Source organism: Bos indicus, chromosome 3, assembly GCF_029378745.1.
Source record: "Bos indicus isolate NIAB-ARS_2022 breed Sahiwal x Tharparkar chromosome 3, NIAB-ARS_B.indTharparkar_mat_pri_1.0, whole genome shotgun sequence".
Lineage (NCBI taxonomy): Eukaryota > Metazoa > Chordata > Mammalia > Artiodactyla > Bovidae > Bos > Bos indicus.
Window position 1 is genome coordinate 81,021,471 of NC_091762.1, and position 5,114 is coordinate 81,026,584.

A 5,114-nucleotide genomic window follows, 5' to 3' on the forward strand; every position below is an offset into this window, starting at 1 on the left:
CCAGTATTCTTGCCTGGAAAATCCCCATGGACAGAGGAGCCTGGCAGGCTACAGTCCATGGGGTTGCAAAGAGTCAGGCATGACAGAATCATAGTGGTCAACAGGTAACTGATGGTCTGCTACGCGGCCTGTATAAAATGCACCTGGTAGTAATGGGGTAATCCAACCATCAATATTTACTACAAGTTGGCACTGTCCTAGGTGTACAGGATACGTCGATGGCCAAAAATAAAAATCTCTGCCCCTGTGGTGCTTACATTCCAGTAGGGGCAGACAGAAAAGAGAATAAACATAATAAATTAGTAAAGTGTATCATATGTTAGAAGATAATAAATATTTGGGGGAGGGAAAGGAAAGCAGGATACAGGGAATTTAGAGTTCAGGTGGAGGGGACTGGTTGTACCGAGAAAATGACATTTGAGAAAAAACATGAAAGGGATAAGAGCAGTCAATATTGTTAAGAACAAGTAGTGAAGACCCTAAAACAGAGCACGACGCATGCCTGGCATGTTCAAACAACCACAAGGCTAGTGTGGCTGACGCAGAACCAGTGAGATGGGGGGCAATGGACATGAGTGGCATAAAAACCTTGACTTGGAGTAGGGTGAGAGTTAGTGTGCAGGAAAACAGATTGCACGGGACCACACAGACCACTGCAGGGCTTTTTCACTGACTGTGATGGGAGCCACGGTAGGCTTTGAGGCTGGGAAGTGCCATTGTCTGAGCCTAGTTCTACACACTCTGGCTGCGGGGAGAAAACACCAGGGGATCAAGGAAGAAACAGGAAACAGGGAGACTAGTGAAATGTTCGTTCAAGTAATCCAGAGAGGAAATGATGGTGACTTGAACCAAAGAGCAGCAGAAGTGATGAGAAGTAATCAGATCTGGATTTATTCTGAAAATACACCCAGGAGAATGTTCTGATGGATTGGATAGAATGTGAGAGAAACAGGGAAATGAAGTTTGGCCTAAAGAACTAGAAGAATGGGGTGCTTATCAACAGACATGGGAAGACTTCATGTGGCCTAGCTTTCAGGTAGGGAATGATCAGATGCTCTCCATAATTTGTTCAAAGCAAGATTTGACACCAGAATTTCACTTTAAGAGAAAGACATTTGTTTCATGCCATTAAAAATAATTTTAATAACATGAATTCAATAGCTATTATTGAATTATTGACAAACTATCCATAAACATTCTAAAGTAACCCATAGGTACTTTAGTTTATTGAAAAAATTGTTAAAGAAAAAATACGATTTTAATGGAAAAGTGACATTTTTGTTATTCCTGAAAATAAAGGCATTTAAAAAAAGTTCTCCCTGATTACAAATATAATGCACATTTACTGAAAAAAAAAATGTGGAAAATATAGTAAATTAGAAAATAGGGGCAAATAACCTGTAGTTTTACCACCCAGGGAAAAGTAATGTTAACAATCTTGTATGTCTTTCCTCTCTCTTCCTCATAAATTCATATACATACTTACCATATATCCGTATCTATATACATATTTCAACACTGCATTATACTGTTGTATACAGTTTATATTATATAACAATATAATACTGTATATTATATATATATATACACAACAATATTTAGATACAGTTTTATATATTGCTTTGTTTCCATGGCAATAAATATTTTTATTTCTGTAGGCTGTAAATATTTTAATGAATTCTTACTATCTCTTCACATCAATAAGTGTAATTTCCTTCTATTGATCACTTAATTTTCATCATGAATGAAAATTCTTCTCCCCAGGTCCTTGGTTATGTCTTCCCCATCTCCAGTCATTCTCAACCAGTCTCATGACTGGTCTATATGCTGACAGCTCCCCAATTTATATCATCCACATGGACCTCACTCTCTTCTCCAGATCTGAGCTTCATTTGTCTCCATATCACAATCTGTTTCATCTTCACTGATGGCAACTCCATCCTTCCAGTGGTTCAGCCAAAACCTGGACATCACCCTTGACTCTTCTCTTTCAAACTTCACTTCCACTTTGTCAGGAAATTCTCTTGACTCAACCTTCAAAATACATCCCATCCCAGATCCCTTCTCTCTGTCTTCACTGTTTCCAGCACCGTCTGAATGCCCATCATCTCTTGCCTAGATTATGAAGTTAGTTGTCCCAGGAGGCTCCCTTCTTTCTCTCTCACACTCTGTTGTATATTCTTAACATGGGATCCAGAGTTCGCCTTTAAAAACCAGAGCTCACACCACTCCAAACCCTCCGGTGTCTTTCTATCTCACTCAGAGTGAAAACCAATGTCCTTAAAATGGGGCACAAAGCCTGCCACAGTCTGCCCTTCCTCCACCTCCTGCTTCTTGCTTCTCTATCCTTGTCACTCCCCTGCCCTGGTCAGCCTTCCCCTCTCACTCACTTTGTTACAGCCACACCAGTCTCGCCTTGCTGATCTGATCCCATGTTACGGCCTTTGAATGGTTCTACCCTCAGATACCCTCATGACCCTCATCTCCGTCAAATCTCTGATCATGATCAAATTTCACCTCCTCAATGAGTCCCACCCTGACCACCATATTCATGAAATATTTTTCCCCTTAGCACTCAACATATTGTTATAGCTACCCATTTTATGGCTACATTTTTTTCCCTCTCTTCCTCACTAGATTACAAGGTCCACAGAACTGAGATCTTTTGTTTAGTTCTTTACTGTATCCAGTTACCCGGAACACTGCCGATGCATAGTGTGCTCAACAAATACATGCTGAATAAATGAATGCCCGTCTCTCTATTTTGTATGGCATTTTTACCAGAGGAATTTTCTCATTTTTCATTCAAAATATATTTAGTCGTGTGTGTACTAATATTTCTTTGGTCAGTATTTATTCTGATATGGTTTTTTTAATGGTTTTGGTTATTCTATGACAATATGCGAGATGACTGAAGTGACTTAGCACAGCACAGCACAGTACATGCGAGTTAGGTACTGCTTTAAAATGCACCAGGGATTTTGTTTTTATTTATGTATGGTGAAGCCATTTGATACTTCTGCTTCATTGACTACACTAAAGCCTTTGACCGTGTGGATCACAATAGAAAATTCTTAAAGACATGGGACACTTACCTCCCTCCTACAAAAACTGTATGCCAGTTAAGAAGCAGCAGTTAGAACTGGAGGGGGGACAATGGACTGGTTCCAAATTGAGAAAGGAGTCCGTCAAGGCTGTATATTGTCACCCTGCTTATTTAACTTTTATGCAGAGTACATCATGAGAAACGCTGGGCTGGAGGAAGCACAAGCTGGAATCAAGATTGCTGGGAGAAATATCAATAACCTCAGATATGCAAATGATACCATTCTTATGGCAGAAAGCAAAGAGGAACTAAAGAGCCTCTTGAAGAAGGTGAAAGAGGAAAGTGAGAAAGCTGACTTAAAACTCAACATTCAAAAAACAAGGGTCTGGTCTCATCACTTCAAGGAAAATAGATGGGAAACAATGGAAAAAGTAACAGACTTTATTTTCTTGAGCTTCAAAATCACTGCAGATAGTGACTGCAATCATGAAATTAAGACACTTGCTCCTTGGAAGAAAAGCTACGACCAACCTAGACAGAATATTAAAAAGAAGACAAAGGTCCATAGAGTCAAAGCTATGGTTTTCTCCATAGTCATGTATGGATGTGAGAGCTGACAATAAAAAAGGCTTAATGCGGAAGAATTGATGCCTTCTAACTGTGGTGCTGGAGAAGAACCTTGAGAGTCCCTCGGACAGCAAGGAGATCAAACCAGTCCATCCTAAAAGAAATCAATCCTGAATATTCATTGGAAGGACTGATGCTGAAGCTCCAATACTTTGGCCACCCGATGTGAAGAGCTGACTCATTGGAAAAGACCCTGATGCTGGGAAAGATTGAGGGCAGGAGGAGAAGGGGATGACAGAGGATGAGATGGTTGGTCACTGACTCGATGGACATGAGTTTGAGCAAACTCTGGGAGATAGTGAAGGACAGGGAAGCCTGGCGTGCTGCAGTCCATGGGGTCACAAAGAGTCAAACACAACTGAGTGACTAAACAACAGCAACATGGTGAGGCCAGAAGAGCAAGAGATGGCTACTAATTCAGAGACAGTTCAATGATTGTTAACTAAGCTTAATGTGGTAGTTGTTTTGTAATCTTTGCATTTATCAAATCATCATGTTTTACACCTAAAGCTAACATGATGTTAAATGTCAACTGCATCTCAACAAAACAAGGAAAATATGGTTTGTTACTGTTCCCGAGAAAAGTAGCAAGTCATGCAGGGCCCACTGGGGAAACACCAGGGTTGGTCAGGTGGCAGAAGGAATGTGGGGAAGATTCTGTCTGTGAGCCTTTATTTTAGTTTCTCTGGGAAAAGCCAGGGTAAGGCAGGGTACTGGCTGGCTAGTTTGAATAATTTCAGTGGGTTCAGAGCTGTAGAGGTGGCTGGCTCTGGGATTATTTAGGGCAGGCAGACAGTATCGTGGACTGCAGGAGCCTGATAAAATGAGGTAGGTGGAGTCGTGGACTGAGGATTGATTAGTTTGTTATATCAAAGGCAATTTTGCATTCTCTAGAAGTCAGCTAACACTGAGAGAAGTAGTCCCTCCCCTGGTCCCCAAGATATCACATCACCACAAAATAGAGAAAATAAAAAATATGATTAATACAGTTACACATGTATTTAAAACTATAACTCAAGATGCTTTCTGTTTCATTCAGGCCTTCTGGTATGCTCTTTCCTCACCTGGAACTCCTTCCCGTTCCTTGTTTGTGCGACTATTATTCATCCTTCAGATTCTATCTTGAACGTCATTTATCAGCTTGGCCATGTGAGAGCAGAGCTTGTCCTATTCATTTATCAGTGTATCCTCAGGGTTCAGCCTACACCTTTGTGATTCTAGAGAGGAATTTAACGCAAGTATTAATCCTCAGCTCTTAATGCTCTGTTTGAGTGAAAATTATAGGTCTATTTTCCAAAGAGTCAAAGCTGATGCATTTAAAATATTTGGATGGCTGTGATTCACAGCTTCCTTTTTCTTGCTACAGTCCCTACCAACGTCTCCCTTCAGGGTTATATAAGCCATATGTGTGGTAGAAGAGTTTTCAATTAGCAGTTGAATC